This window comes from Trachypithecus francoisi, unplaced genomic scaffold (assembly GCF_009764315.1).
Source record: "Trachypithecus francoisi isolate TF-2019V2 unplaced genomic scaffold, Tfra_2.0 Lachesis_group14, whole genome shotgun sequence".
NCBI lineage: Eukaryota > Metazoa > Chordata > Mammalia > Primates > Cercopithecidae > Trachypithecus > Trachypithecus francoisi.
In genome coordinates this window covers 40,616,121-40,632,574 of record NW_022681459.1, presented here as the reverse complement: position 1 = coordinate 40,632,574, position 16,454 = coordinate 40,616,121, and the positions used below count along the sequence as shown (strand labels likewise).

At 47.8% G+C, this 16,454-nt stretch overlaps 1 long non-coding RNA gene and 1 pseudogene across 2 annotated transcripts in view; one reads left to right on the top strand and one right to left on the bottom strand.

Annotated features, from left to right (window-relative positions):
* LOC117096005 overlaps positions 1-12,923 on the top strand; it is a 33,409-nt gene extending 20,486 nt beyond the window's left edge. Inside the window, exons 4-5 of one of the 2 annotated variants that reach the window (XR_004442304.1) lie at positions 2,089-2,201; positions 12,350-12,923. This is a non-coding gene — a long non-coding RNA (uncharacterized LOC117096005). Of the gene's footprint in view, positions 1-2,088; positions 2,202-11,644; positions 11,662-12,349 lie in introns of those variants that run through there. The other variant, XR_004442303.1, reaches the window with a different exon arrangement.
* On the bottom strand, positions 8,763-15,804 carry LOC117095995 (annotated as a pseudogene).
* Between the last annotated feature and the right edge of the window lie 650 nt (positions 15,805-16,454).

Here is a 16,454-nt window from a genome sequence, read left to right as displayed (position 1 = left end):
ATTATTTTCTTTGGTTCTAACCTTGGATTTTTCTTTTAATGCTTTCTACTCTTATTATAGTTTAAAAGGTATATATGCAAGTTAGTTACATCTGTTGATTGCATGACATTGAAACTTGGGGTCCCAAGAACCCCGTAACCCAGGCAGTGAGCAGACGGCACACAGGGTGGGTCTTCAGCACATGCTCCTTCTCCCCTGTTTTTTTATTGGTCTGGTGGTCATTCCCGGTGTCTGTTGTTCTCTCCTTTATGTTTGAGTCTATTCAAAGTTTAGCTCTTGTTTATAAGTGAGAACATGTGGCATTTGGTTTTCTATTTGGGCCTTAGTTCACTTATGACAGTGGCCTGCAGTTTCCACCTTCTGTTCTCAGGTGATTCTCCCATCTGAGCCTCTGGATTAGATAGGACTACAGGTGCCCGCCACCACATCCGGCTAATTTTTGTATTACTGTAGAGATGGGATTTCACTATTTTGCCCAGGCTGGTCTCAAATTCTGCACTGAAGCGATCCACCTGCCTCGGCTTCCCAAAGTGCTAGAATTACAGGTGTGAGCCACAGTGCCGGTCTCTCATGCACTGTTGATGGCTAGGTAGATTCCATGTCTTTGACATTGTGAATCATACTGCCATGAACATACGAGTGCCTGTGTCTTTCGGATAGAAGGATTGATTTTTCTTTGGGTAGATGCACACGAGAGGGCTTTCTGGGTGAGATGGTAGTTCTGTTTTCAGCTCTTTGAGAAATCCCTGATCTGCTTTCAACGGTGTCTGTACTAGTTTTCATCCTCCCCGCCCCCGAAAGCGTACCAGCGTTTCATTTCCTTGGCTGCCTCGCCAGCATGTGTTCATTGTCTGTGTAGTCCTCAGCATTGTGACCTCCATGGGATGGCATCTTGTCATGTTTTTGATTGGCAGCTCTCTGATAGTGAGTTTGAGCGTGTTTTCCTATTTGTTGGTTGCTTGTACATTGAGTTTTGCGAAGCGTGTGTTCACGTTTCTTGCCCGTTTATTAATGGGATATTCCCTTCTTGACTTGTTGAAGGGCCTTGTAGATTCTGAGTATTAGACATTGTTCAGATGCACAGTTTGGGACCTTGTTCTCCCATTCTGTACACTGTACTCCATTGGTAGTTTCTTTTGCTGTGCAGCAGCTCATTCAGGTATTCTGACTTGTCAATTTCTGTTTTTGTTGCTGTTACTCTTCAGAACTTAGCCATCTAAATGCTTTGCCAAAGCCTTTGTGGAGAAGAATATTTCACAAGTTTTCTCATTAGATTTTAATAGTTTGAGTTTTTCCATTTAAATCTTCCATTCATGTTGAGTTCCTCTTTGTGGCTGGTGAGAGGTAGGAGCATAGTGTTATTCTTCTGTACATGGCTAGCTGCTTATTTCAGCACTGTTGATTGAATAGAGTGTCCTTTTGCCTTTGCTTACTTTGGTGGATCCTATGTTAGATCAGATAGTTTTCAGTGTGTGGTTTTACTTCTTGGTCCTCCCTTGTGTTCCACTGCTCTGTGTGGAAGCAGGTCCCTAGCTTTTCCATGAAATTTGAAATCAGGAAGTGTGATGTGTCCGATGTAGTCTGGATGTCTCAGGATTGTGGAGGATGAAACTCAGGGCGCTTCATGGTCCCACATGAATATTAGCATCACCTATTTCTATTTCTTTCAACAAATGTGTTGCATAGTAAAGGAACAATACAATGAGAGGGTAGGGTGGGGCATTACGGTCCATGCATACATTGTGGAATGATGAAATCGATATCCTTAGTGTTTCTGTTACCTTTCCCATTGTTTATTCCTTTATGGTGAGAACCTTCAGTATTCTCCTGTCAAGCTGTTTGAAAGTGATGTGCCTTTACTGTTAACCCTGGTCACCCTGCACTGGAATAGAACAACAGACGTTTCTTCCTCTCATTTTCCCATTTACAATCCCTGCCCATTACCCCTCTTTTCCCCCAATCTCTGCAAACCAATATTGTGCTCGCCAGGTCTTTGAGATAGAGTTTCTCAGATTCTGCATGTGCGAGATGACTCACGGTTTGTTTCTTTCCCCTCTTGTTCATTTAATTTACCATCATGTTCTCCAGGTGCAACCCTGTGGTTCCCCACGGTATGATTTCACTGTGGTTTTCTGTCTGAAGAGTATCCCAGGGTGTACATGTGGAGCAGCTTCTTTCTCCCTTCGTCTGTGGATAAGCAGGTAGGTTGATGCTTACACTGGCTCTTGGGAACAGTGCTGGAATCCACATGGGTGGGTAGATCTATCTTTGGTGTCCTGATTTCAATGGCTTTGAGTGTATTCCTAGTAGTAGAATTGATGTTTGAAATGGTAGCTGGAGTCTTTTAAGGTTTGGAGGAACCTCCCCCAAGTGGTTTGTGTAGCGTGTGTGCTAGTTTACCTTCTCATGAACTGTGGAAGAGTGTCTCTCTCTCTCTGGAAATACACCAGCATTTCCCTTTCTTTCGATTTTTTTTTCTCTTTATTTCAATACTCATTCCAGTTAGAATGAGATGGTGTCTAAGTGTGGTTTTGATTTACATTTTGCTTGTGGTTAGTGATGTTTGCCGAGTTATTGTGAGCTTGTTTCAATTTGACATGTAAGACTGGGCAATGGACCTGAAGACCTGAGATGGATGCACAGGTTAAAGATTCTGAATCAACATTACTGATCCTCACGAGAAGTCAATCAAAACCACACTCAGAAAGCATCTCTCTCTGGCGAGAATGAATGTTACCAAAATGGGACAGCTGTTTCATTGCCGTATAGTCTGTGTGTGTAACCAGCGGGTGGAAGGGACAATTGGATCTGTGTAAACGTAGCATCATCATGAAGTCACAGTGTCTGGCATCTCTGTGAGCTCCAGCCTTATGATTTCTCTGTGAAGAGAATATTCACAACTGACCTTTGTAGCTGTTTTGAAAATTGTGGTTTTCTGTTCTTGCCTTTTGGCATAATGGCGTACGGCTCTGTCCAGGTTTCTGGTAAGGGCGTGGATTTGTTTTTTATGGCTGTGTAGTGTTCCGTAGTGTGTATGTACCACATTTCCTTTCTCTGATCCACTGCTGATGGGCACCAAGGCTGATTCTATGTCTTTACCACTGTGAGTAGTGCTTCCGTGAACATGCGAGTGCACGTGTGTTTTGGATGGAAGGATTTTCCTTTGGGTAGATCCTTAGGAGTGGAATTCCAGCGCTGGGTGGTAGTTCTCTCTTAATTCCTTTGAGAAATGTCCACACTGCTCTCCAGGGGGTCTGAACTAGTTTGCATTTCCCCCTACAGTGGACCTGCATTTCTTTGTTCATCTTCCCCACCAGCCTCTGTTGTTGTGGACCGTGTGTCATAATTGCCATTCTGACCAGTGTGAGATGGTATCTCAGTATGTTTTTGATTTGCATTTGTCTGATAATTAGTGAGATCCAGCATGTTTTCATTCTCATTGGTTACTGGTACACCTTCTTTTAAGTGTGTGTTCATGTCCCTTGCCCATTTATAAGTTGGGTTTTTTTTTCTGGTTTTATTTGTTTAAAGTCTTTACGATAAATCCTGGATATTAGACGTTTTTCAGATGCATAGTTGGGGAATATGTTCCCTCATTCTATAGACTGTGTGTTGACTCTGTGGTTGTTTCTTGTGCTGCAGCTCTTTTGTGTGTTAGGTCCCAGTTATCAGTAATTGCTTTTGTTGCCATTACTTTTGGGGACTTGACATATAAATGCTTTGCCAAAGCCTCTGTCGAGAAGGGTATTTGCTAGATTCTCGTGCAGGATTTCTTTATAGTTTCAGGTCTTGGATTTTTATGTGTTTATGTATTTATTTACAGACTGAGTCTCGCTGTGTCATACAGGCTGGTATGCAATGGAGCAGTCTTAGCTCACTGCACCCTCCACCTTCGGGGTTCAAGTGATTCTTGTGTGTCAGTCTCCCGAGTAGCTGGGAGTACAAGCACGTGCCACCATACGCGGCTAAGTTTTGCTTTTTTAGTAGAGACAAGGTTTCACCATGTCGGCCAGGCTGGTCTCGAACTTCCCGACCTCAAGTCATCTGCTCGCTTTGGCCTTCCAGAGTGCTTGGATTCAAGGCATGAGCCACTGCGCCCAGCCCAGGATATTGCATTTCAATCTTTGATTCAATATGAGTTGCTTTCTGTACATAGTGAGACATGGGCCCAGTGTTATTTCTTTTGCATCTAGGTAGCCACTGATCCCAACACCACTTAGTGGTAGGGAGTCCTTTCTCCATTGCTTATTTTTGTTGATTTTTTTCAAGTATGATGATTTCAGGTGTGCAGGTTTATATCTGGGTCTTCTAATCTGTTCCACTGTTCTGTGGAAGCGGGCGCTCAGCTTTTTAGTGAAAATGCCAATCCATTACATTGTCTATGGGTGTTTTCTTTTCTTTTTTTTTTTTTTTGAGACAGAGTCTCGCTCTATTGCCCAGGCTGGAGTGCAGTGGCCGGATCTCAGCTCACTGCAAGCTCCGCCTCCCGGGTTTACGCCATTCTCCTGCCTCAGCCTCCCGAGTAGCTGGGACTACAGGCGCCCGCCACCTCGCCCAGCTAGTTTTTTGTATTTTTTAGTAGAGACGGGGTTTCATGGTGTTAGCCAGGATAGTCTTGATCTCCTGACCTCGTGATCCACCCGTCTCGGCCTCCCAAAGTGCTGGGATTACAGGCTTGAGCCACCGCGCCCGGCCTATGGGTGTTTTCTTAAGAGTGCTTCCTTTGTTTTAATTTTTAAAAAATACCTTTAGCAGCCTATGTGCATGGATTTCTTTTTGAAAATACATGTGCACCTTATGTTTTCTTGTAGGAGTTTTGTGGTTTCAGAATTTTTAGGCCTTTAACGTATTTTGCATTGATTTTTGTGTTGCATGACACAAGAGTCCTAGTTCAGTGTTTTGTTTGTGAATATTCAGTCTACTCAGAAGCATTTATTGAACAGGCTGTGTTTTGCCCATTGTGTCTCTTTGGTGTTCTTTTGAAAAATGTGTTCACTATATGTAAATTGGGGTTTATTTGGTTTACTCATACTATTCACTTTCTTAGTTTATGCCAATAAATGATTGTTTCAATAATTATAAAAATTTGTGTTTTTCATTCATTGTTTTAGCTTTTAAGTTTGTATTTTTTAACTAATTTCTACATTTATTATAGACTAAAGGGTACAAAGGCAGATTAGTTACTGCCTTGGTATACTGCATGACACTGAGACTGGGTCCCAGAGACTTTATCACGCAGGGAGTGGTTGTACCCATTGGGTAGATCTTTAGCCCATACCTCGTCCTTTCTTCCTTTTTCATCTGATAGTCATCAGTCATGAGTGTCTGTTGTTTTCACTTTTACGGTAGGGTGTATTCAATGTTAGCTCCACCTTTGAAGTGAGAACATGTGGCACTTGGTGTTCTGCTTTTTCCTTATTTGTCTTTAGATAATGGCCTCCAGCTCCTTTCATGTTGCTGCCAAGGACGTGATTTCTTTTTTTTTTTTTTTTATGGCTGCCTAGTTTTTCATGGTATATATGTACCAAATTTTCCTTTTCTGATCCACTGTTCATGGGTGCCTGGTTTGATTTCATGTATTTACCATTGTTAATAGTGCCGCCAAGACCATTTGTGTGCGTGTATGTTTTGGACAGAAGGATTTATTTTCCTTTGTGTATACCCCAGTGGTGGGCTTGCTGTGTCAGATGGTAGTTGTGGTTTAAGTTCTTTGAGCAATCTCTGAAGTCCTTTCCGTGGTGTCTGAACTACTGTGCATTTTCACCAAAAGTGGACCAGTGTCCCCCTTCTCTGCTGCCTCGCCAGTGTCGTTTTTATTTTCTTAACTGTGTAATCGCCATTTTGACCAGCATGCGATATATCTCATTGTGCTTTTGATTGATATTTCTCTGATAATTAGGTTCAGCATAATTTCAATTGTTGGTTATATCCACTGCCTGTTAATTATTTGGGGAGTTTCGCTAATTGATTTGTGTGAGGTCTTTAAGGTAGATTCTGGTCATTAGAACCTTGGTCAGGTGCATAGTTTGGGAACATTTTCTCTCATCCTGTATGTCGTCTGTCTACTCTGTTGGTAATTTCTTGTGTTGTGTGGTGGCTCTTTAGTGTATTAGGTCCCACAAGTCGATTATTGCTTTTGTTGCAGGGTCATGTGGGGTCTTAGGCATATAAATGCTTTGTCAAAGCTGATGTTGAAGGGTATTTCCTAGGGTCTCTGGTAGGCTTTTTGTACTTGGAGGGCTTCCATTTACATCCTTCATTCATCTGAGTGAACTTTGGTACATGGTGAGAAGTAGAGGCTCGCCATATGCAGAAGATATGGGGAGTTCTTTTCCCATTACTTATCATTGTATATTTCTTCCAGAATCAGGTGGTATGAGGTGTGTGGGTTTATTACGCCAGTTCTCTGTTCTCTTCCACTCATCCATGTGGAAGCAGGTCCCTAGAGTTTGAGTGAAATTTCAAATCAGAGTGTGATACATCCAATGTAATTTGGATTTCTCAGAATCGCTTTGGAAATACAGGGCATTTCCTGGTCTCACATGAACTTCAGCATTGTTTCTTTCTGTGTCCTTACAAACAATTTGTCCTGTAGTAAAAGTATACAATTAAAGAGTAGAGTGGGACATTTTGATCTATGCATATATACCTTGTGTAATGATGAAAGCAAGGCATTAACTGTCTCTGTTACCTTGTGTAGTTATTATTTATTAGTTCTCTGTGGTTGTGATATTCAGAGTCCTTCTTTTCAGCCTTTTTTGGAAAATACGGTAGGATACTGTCAAGTCTAGATACCCAGCTGTGGAGTAGAACAGCTGAATTTATTCCTGTCATCTAAGTGTAACGTTGTATCCATTTCCCAGTTCCTGCTGGGACTCCCCATCCCACAGCCTCCCTTCACCATTGTGGAGCTTTCTATATCTAGGAGATAAAGTCATTTAGAGAGAAAGCTGATCTCATTTTCACATGCATGAAATCATGCCATGTTTGCCTTTCTCTGCCTGACTCGTTTCACTGAAGGTCGTGTCCTCCAGGTTTCTGCACGTTGCTGCAGATGACATGGTTTCATGAATTTCTATGGCCGAAGACGATTCCATTGTGTACTGCAGTTTCTTTATCCCTTCATCTGTGCATGAACAGGTAGGTTGATTGGATACCTTCGCTATTATGAATAGTGCTTCAGTCGCCATAGGAAGGCCGATATCTCTTCAACAAAACAGATGCCATGTGCTTTCTGTGTATAACCGGCGGTGGGATTGCTAGGTGAATGGGTAGTTGTAATGTCAAATGTTTTTAAGGCACCTTCAGCTGCTTCGTTTTGTGTGTATAATAATGTACATTCCCAGCAAAAAAAGAGTATAAAAGTGTCTTTTTCTGCATTTCTACGTTGGCCACTGCCTGTGAACGTATGGGTTGGTTTTTTTTTTTTTTTTTTTTTTGGTAAGTTTCATTGTAATTAAAGTGAGAGGTATCTGAGTGTGGTTTGTACTTAGACATTTGTATGAGGATTAGTGAAGTTGAGCAACTTCTCTTTGACCTGTCAGTGAATTTCCTGTTTTCTCTTCAGATGTGCCTGTCCAGGTTCTTGGCCCAGTTTTAGCTTGGGTATTTGGTTTTGTTCATTTTCCCAGTTAGAGTAGTGTTTGTTTCTCGTACATGTTAGATTAACAACCGCTTTCACAGATGTGATTCTGCTGGACTTTCTTTCAATCTGTAGGATGCCTTCTTTTTAATAGTTCATTGTTCCTCTTCCTTATGTGGTAGCTCTAAAATGATGTATAGTCTCATGTGTTTGTATTCACATTTGTTAGCAGTGATTTTTGTGTCCCATCCAAAAAGAACAAAAAATAAGAAAAAGTATTGCCAAATCGATTGCATGGTCTAAAGGTTTCTTGCCATAGATAATTTTTGCTTTTGTTTTCTTTCTTTTTTGTAAACTACGTACAGAGATACAAGTTTTGCTGAGATACAGACTTCCAGTTTTCTTATAGGAGCTTTGCAGCTCCAGGATTGGGTTTAGGTGTTTATTTGGTGTTGATTTAGAGGTATGATATTGCAGATCCTGAAATGTTGACTTCTTTGTCTTGTTTTTGTCTGATATGGCACAATGGGGGTTGTGTTCAAATTAAGCTCCAGGACATCATTTTGATACTGGGTTCAAACGATTCTCTCTTTCCTTGATGTTCACTTAGGAGAGAAGTGTCAGAAAGTCTGGGAAGATCCATAGTGGTAAAAGTTTATCTGTATTTCGTGGAGACTGATGGCCAGCTCTCTGCTGCCCAGGACTTCTGGAAAAGGCCAGCCCTACCGATTGCTTAAATACCTCCCATCTCCAGCCCTTCAGTAAATATTTCAGTGATTCATTAAATATTCAAACCTTAAGAAAGTAGAGTAACCCAGTGGAACTTAAATTTAACTAGAATTTAAGTCTGAGAGTAGCTGGTCAGTAGAAGTGTGGTAGATTGGGTGACATACTATGGTTTTTAAGGGTTTTTTTTTGTTTTTGTTTTCCTTAAACAGAATTAACAATAATCAATTTGAATAAAGAGGGAAAACATGAAATGGTTGGCATGTGTAATGTGAACACTGTTCTATGACTTGTTCAGCCATAGCCTCAATTTGACATACTAGACTATGAATCCTAAAGACTGGTATACAGTTACGGCACTGGAGTTACTTTTCTCATGCCAACAGCTATAGAACATTTGGAATAGTGCTTTAAAATTTTATTTTAATGAAAGCTAAGAAAAAAACCCTTACTTATACACTAAAGAAAATAAACATAAAATGGTCTCCCCCGTGACTCGCAAAAGACCCATGGCCTGATCCTGGCCAGCAGGAGCAGCTGGTGTTGAGGAGCAGGGGCCAGATGCAGCTGAGCTGCCAGCCACCTAGATGTGGTTCCCTGGTGTCACGGTCTGGGTGAAGGATGGTGCAGAGCCGGTGTTCTGGCCAGCATCCCGGTGGGGTCCCAGCCACTGCAGGATGTTGCCGGCCTACTGGGATTCAGGATCCAGCTGACAGGACAGCTTGTAGCTGCAGGAGAGAGAGGTAGCTGTGAGGCCACCATAAGCCACACATCAGGTCCCCTCTCAGTGCCTGCCCAGCTGGAATCCTGGGTCCCCAGCGGTCCCCATGCAACAGGGCTTGATGCTGGCCATGGAGTCATGGCCATAGGTTCTCTGCAACTGGCCACAGGAGAGTCTCCTCTAGGCCAGGTGGGGTAGCTGACACCTGTAATGTCAGTACTTTGGGAGGCTGAGTGGGGTGGATTGTTTGAGGCCAGGAGTTTGAGACCAGCCTGGATAACATCGTGAAACCCCATCTGTACCAGAACAACAGCAGAACAGCAGGACATGGTGTCTGTACCTGCTGTACCATGTCCTGGGATATGGTGTACAGCGGTAGTTCCAGCTGCTTGGGAGGCTGAGGAAGGGTTTGAGCCCAGGAGGCAGACGTTGCAGTGAGCAGAGATGGTGACACTGCAGTGCAGCCTGGGCGACAGAGCCAAACCTTGTTAAAATAAAATGGAGAGCCTTCTCCCACCCTCTGCCCATCCACTAGGCCCTCACCTCTCCTTGTCACTAAGCTTCTCCATTCTTGGTAAATAGGTGACAAGTTTCTCCAGAGGCTGAAGCCTGTAATTCATGGCAGCCCCTTAGAGCAGCTGCATTTCCTGCAGAACTCGGACCTCCTAGAGACAGAGGGCAGGATGCTGACAGGGCCTGGGGGGAAGATGTTTTGGCAGGGAGAAGGGGCTGGTCCCTAGGGCAGTTTTCTGAAGGGGCCCTGTGTAGTCCCCAGCCTGTTCTGAGTTGGATGTAAACATCCCCTCCTGCAGGAATTGGTCTTTGATCCAGTGCTTTTCCCATTTTCTACATGAGGATAGATCTCTTCCTGCTGTGTGTGTCCCCCCCTCCCAGTAACTTTCTGAGATGTAGAGGACGGAGCCAGGGAGTATCCTGCCCAGGGTGGACTATGAGGTCCACATCCCCACCCTCCTCCAACGTGAGTGTCCCAGCTGCTCACCTTTTTCCTCTTGTTGGTGTTGCCCTGGAAGGCAAACAGAGTCCATCAGAAAGGTCCCTGGCCCACAACAAGCCCCACCCAACCCCTTCCCATGCTGTACTACTGCCAGGGCCGCCAGGATCAGGAGATGTGCACATGACAGGATTTGGATTTGCCTCAGACTCCATGCTCTAGAGCAGGGAGCATGGGAGCTGAGGCTCAGGGACACTCGGCCCCAACCCTGTCTGATGACAGGGAAACTGAGGTCTGTTACAGAAAGAAAGCGCTTAGTGACCCTGGAACTGCTTGCCCTTGGAGAGGCTCAACTGGACTACCCTGGGGAGTCGCTGAGTCCAGTTCAGCCTGCACCTCAGCAGCTTTCCAGTCAGGCAGCTCTGCAGCTTCACCACTCAGGGATAGAGACTGGTGGCTGCCATGGAGTCTCCATCATGCAGAGGTGATGAGATGGGCCTGACACCCCCACCTGCAGGAGCAGCTGTGAGGCTCTTCAGGAGAGCAGGTTTGCCAAGGGCTGAGATCTAAGGGCTCGGTCCAGGCCCCTCTCCTCCCAAGCCTCAGGATCCTGGTTCCCAACCAACCTACCCCAAGCTCACTCACATCCAGATCGTCCGGGATGGCCGAATCCAACCTCTGTAACACAGTCAGAAAATCCCCCAGGAAGGGGACCACACCCTGTGCCAAGGAGGGTTGGGAAGGTGGTGATGAGTATTGGCCATCAGATGGCTGCCCACTGTCCTGTCCCATGAAATCCCATCAGCCCCTGTCTCCCAGAACCCCCCTCCCTAGGTCTCCCGGATGGAGCAGCCAAAGACCCTCAGCTGCCTTTCCCAGTTCTCTGCCTCCTCTATCCCAGGTGACCTCCAGGTCTAGCAAGCACTCCTAGTTATTAAAATCCCACTCTATGGTGGGATTTTAACAATTCACAAGGACTTGTGGTTCCAGCCTTACCCTTCCCCACATCCACTCTGAGTCCAGCTTTCCCAGACCCTTGCTCTGGTCTCTCAAATGGAGGTTTTCCAGGCCCAGTGTCCACAGGAGGACAGGGCTGGGTGGAAGCCCCCACTGTCTTGATATGGAGGCCTCCAGCTGGCGGGGAAGGGAGCCCTGTCCTGTGATTCCCTGTGGCCCCTCCATGAATAAGGCTCTCTCACCTTCTTTTGCCTCCACAGTCTCATCTGGGCTCTCTGGGGATTCCTCTCCTGGGTAGCGACCTTAAAGATTCCCGCCTGTGAGGTGTCAGTGATGGAGGCAGTGAGGCTCTCCTCCCCTCCCCAAGTTACACCCCAGCCATCCCGAACTTGGATCCCCAGGGACTGGCCTGAGTCACCTGGCACGGTGCTCATACCACTGGTCCAGCTCCACACTCCTGCGTGTCACCCAGTCAGGCAGCCGGGCCTGCCTGAGACTGTTTTCTCTTCTGTAAAGAGTGATGAAAACCACAACTACCTCATAGGGCCTCCTGAGTACTGTTTGCTGTAGCTGTTGCCATTGTTCTCACCCTCATCCCTCTGAGGAAGAACCAGGCACGAGCACCCTCAAATTGCTTTCTTTTCTTGAACCTCATTTCCATCGTGTGAGGGATGCACTACAGGCTTAGCATCCCTTCATTTTCCAGAAGAGCAAACAGAGGCCCAGAGTGGGCAGTGACTCCCCAGGGCCCCAAAAGAGAGGGCGCCTCCTCCCCATCCTGGAGGCTCTGTCTCGGCTGCATTCCTCCCATGTCCCAGCACCACCACCCATCAGGGTCGTGTTCTCTGGAGTCTCTTGAGTGTCTCGGTCTCCAACCAGGCACAGTCATGATGGGAAAGGGACAGGGCGTTTTAGGAGACCTGGTTAAGTGGCACCTGCCTATCCGAGCCCCGCTGGAGTCTGTGACACACAAACTGCATTTGAGCCATGCCAAAGATTTTGCCTTGCCATTGATCCCTCAGGGGACTTCCATGCACAGAACTCTCTCTTCCTCTACTCAGGATGTGGCCTCCTGTGTCCCCATCTCTGACTGACATGGCAGAGTTTTCCAGAATCCTGGGTGGGGTGACATGTTGCCTTCTCGTTTGCATGGAAGATTCTGAGATCTGGTCAGAGAGGATCCCCTAGGAATGCATGAATCCCCCAGATGCTTGTCATGAACATGTGTCACTGCTCACTGGTGAGAATCCTGTGACATGAACGTTTTCGGGTGTCTGCAAAGGGCAGAGCGGGGAGTCCCAGGAAACATGTATGTCTGTCCCAAGCATGCCCATTGGTACCCATAGCTGGGCGGTCCACTGGACTCCCTGGCACATGAGCTTCCTCTTTTGTCGTTCCCCCTCTCCCGCAGTGTGGACAGAGGCCCCTTGCCCATGGAGGTGTGCTGCAGACAGAAGCAGCAGCAGAGGCCTGGCTTCCTGAGGAATTGCTAGCCAGTTTGAGATAGGAAGAAAGTCCCACCTACCATGACTACCCCCCAGCCTGGAGGAAGCTCCATGCCAGCAGCATGGACCAGCATGGGAGCCAGAGCCCTGCTAATGCTGTAGCTCATCACCCCCGCTCCGCAGCCCAGCAGCCATTGCCACATCCCATTTCCAGGGCCTCCTGCCCCCGTGCCCCCATGTGCCCATGCACCCACACACCTCTCTTCCTGTTGGCCCAAGGTAGGCATGGAGGGAATTTTTCAAGTCCACTTTTAGTAGGCAAGTCAAAACAAAACAAAATAACTACTGCACACTGGCTCCAATGCCCTTCCAAACTCACTCTTTTCTCTGACCCTTAAACGCTTGTCCCGCATCTCCCAGACTCCACTGTACCTTGATCAGCAGGTCCCCCTTCACTGCAGTGTCTTTTTTGCAGAGTTCTTTTAGATATTTTGTGCTTTTGCTATGGACAGAGGAAAGAAAGAAGGGCAGATTTGGGAAACACCGGGGAGATTTGTGAGTTCCAATCCAATCCCTTTTGTTTGAAAATCCAGAGAATCCCAACTTCCTGGGTGAGAGTTTCCAGTGGGGTCCTCTGATCACAAGGGCTCCAGAGGAACAGTTTTCATGCTCCTCGCCTGGGCCCCATCTCCACTTCACATGAGCCACTGCATGTTTACAGTTAGCTTTTATTTGGACACAGTTCCACTGCTGGATACAAACACCTGAAAGTCTCCAGTTGGCTCTAGTCTGTTCCTGATGGTTAAAAAACCGTAGTCCTGAGTTGGAAATCCCTGCCTAGAAGTCCAAGGCAGATTAGTGACCACACCCACCAGTCCATCCCTGCCTTGTGTCCCTGGACTCCAAGAAACTTTTGGAGTCATTGAGGGCACGTGGGGAGACATACAGGTCCCTAGGTCAACCCTGGTGTTCCTGTGGAGGGAGTCCTCCTCACCTGGACACCGCTGCCCATGTCTTGTGTAGCCGATATATTGGTTTGCTGCACAGTGCGGAGACGATGGCGTGCACCATGGAGAAGTTGTTGAGGCTTAGGCACTCCAGAAGAGGGAAGAGTGAGCTGTGAGGTCCATGGGTGGAGCCCGGCCCACTTCAGCCTCAGCTCCCTCTGCTGAGATCTCCCCTCCTGGACGAAGCAGAGGCCCGGGAACCCTTAGGAGGGCACACCTGTGGCCGAGTGAATGTCACTCATCTAGGAGGATTTTAGTTCAACCCAAGGAAGAACCCAGGTTGGAAATGAGCAGCCACCACTGGGCCATGGGAGTCAAGGTCAGTGAACCTCTGACAGCAACCTTCTAGGGGACGTGCAGGGCTCAGGCTAGAGATACAGAAGCCAATCCTGAAAGCTGATGGAGGAGAAGAGCCAGTTCCCCTTCTTCAAAGAGGGAAGCCTCAGGCCCAACCATGGCTTACCCTGGCCACCTTGATCCAGTGTTCCACCACCCTGGCCCTGTCCTGGGCCCTCATGCTGTGGTCCCCGAGGCAGGAGGTGGTGACACAGTTCTTGAGCCTGTTGAAGTGTGCGATGGTGACACAAATAGTGGGTGCCACGTTCTCATTCCCCTTCTTAGCTCGTTGGCCCTAGATGGAGCCCAAGCATTCGTAGAGCTCCACCTTCTTGAACAGATCCTTTGGGGGAGAATGAGAGTGTCACGGACACAGCACACCCCAGCTCAGGGTCACCCACAGTCCCAGGCAGGGACTGAGCTCACAGTCATCCATGGTCTCTGGCAGGAACCGAGCTGGAGCTCAGAAAGCTTTACAATGGGCTCCAGACATGGGAGTCCCTGGGTTTGATTTTCTGCCCACCAAGGCCCCTGAATGCATCATGGCCCAGAACCCAATGAGAGTGGGAAGAGAGAGTGACATTTTCTCCCAGGCCATCCGCACTCAAAGGACTAGAGGGTGGCTCAGGCCTGTCCGTCCTGAGAGCTTGTCTTCCTCCCATCACAGTCAGCCCTCTTCTCCTTCTCTCCATACCGGTGCACTTTCCTTGTGGCAGCTGCAACTATGGGCTCCGTTTGGGTGTCTACCATAGAATCTAGTATGCATCAGGTACCTAATAAGCGCTGAGGGTAGTGAGGCTCCTGAGCAGTTGGGTGAGTGACCCATGGCCCTCCTTGCCCGTCAGTGAGCACCTGCCCTGTCCTGCTTTCTGTCCATCCCGTGTCATTCAGTCTGCACAGTCACTCTATGCAGCTGGCATGGGCAGTGTCCCATCTCTGCTGTGCACATGCAGACAGGGAAGGCTGTGTGTGAGGAAACTTATCCAGATCCCATGTTTGGTAAGAAGTGGGGCTGAAATTGGACCCAGGCCATTGGCCGCCCCTCGGGGAGAGGCTGGTCTGAGACAGCTGGTGCCAGAGGCACAGCCTGTAAAGCCCAGCTGCTCACCGCATCCATGAGGGTCAGCTGTTCTGTCAGCAGCCTGGGAGGGAAGGTTGTGATGTCAGGCATCTCCTCACGGGGTTGGTTCTTCCCAGTCCCGGGACAGGGGGACTCTGGGGCTGACTGTATCTCCAGCACTGTTCCTAGAGGGGGCCTTTCTTTTGGTGCTGGCCCTGGTGCTGAATGTAGATATCCTGGTGCTGAATGTAGATATCCTGGTGCATCCAGGCTTGCATGTGACTCTGGCTCCAGAGCAGGCCTCAGGTCCGCCAGCAGTGGTGGTGCTGGCTCCAGGGCCAGCATTGTTAATGGGTTTTGCCCAGGAGGTGGAGCAGGATCTGGAAAAGGAGAAAAGGTCACCACACCAGTCACTTTTCACTGGGCTTTCCAAGCACAGAAATGACCGGATGGAATGTAAGGGAATTGTAGCCCCAAACCACCACCCCCAGAAAGTCTTCCAGACTACAAGCCACCTCACCATCTGGCTTGACCTCGTTGGGCTGTGGAAGCACCAGCTGGCCTAGCACAAGTTCCTGATGGTCCTCCATGCCCAGTCCAGGCCAGGCGAAGTTCCTGAAGGCCAGCTTTATCCGGAAAGAGGACAGTTGCGGGGGCTGATAGCAAACTGAAGTGTTTTCAAGGGGCCAGGTGAACAAAATGGAGGTGATGGTGCTGGTGATGGAGTAGACAGCTGAGTCAGAGGCCTGGCCTTCTCCCACACAACCCTCCAGGGCACACTTGCGTGGTTCTGGGTCCCTGACCTGTTGCAGCCTGTGTAGAGGACAGCCCCACCCTACCCCAAGCCATCAATGCTGTCCTGGAAGGGGCAGACCTGGCCATGCACCGTGGCTGTACAGACCCTTGTGCTCCCTGGTATCCCACTGGCATTCTCTTCCCAAAGGCCTTGGAGCACAGCACTGTGCACCTGGGCACTCAAGACTGCAGCTCCAGGGAGATTTGTGAGCAGGTGGCTCATGAAAGCTCCAGCTCTGGCCCCCCTGGTCCTGGGGTTAGGAGGGTAGGGGCAGATGTTGGGTGGAGGAGGACAGGGAGAGCTGGGAAGCCACGGTGCTAGAGTGGGTCTCTCAGTGGCCAGCTGTGACCCCAGCCTCCCCTCTCCTTTGCAGGGAACCTAAGTCTCCATTTACAGAACTCACTGTATGCCTCTTGCATGGGAAGTCCCCAGATGTCAGACTTCTTGTGGGAATTATAAGAAGTATGAGCCCCAGGGCTCCTTTAGTGTCTCCCCAGCCAGCGTCCACATCTTTTCCCCCATGTTTTGTGGGTGAAAAGGCCTTTCAGAATTCTAAATCCACCCAGTTTATACTTGTTGCTGGGCTCCGTCATTCTAGTCAGAATCTGGGAGGATGCCACCATATGTAGAGGAGGCCATGAGGGTTTCACCTCTAGCATTCTGTAGATATGACCTGTTTATTCTGTCTTCTGTGAGTGCCTGACTCTGAGTAGAGTCGATACTGAGGGATTGCCATCTGCTTTGTTTATGAAATTATGCCAAGTCACAAGAAGAGCAATGCAAAAATGAGGTGTTTTGTATGTATGTGTTGAATGAGTGAACCCCAACTGTTGGTGAACCCCATTGAGCCTCTCCTGATGTCTGAGTGGGCC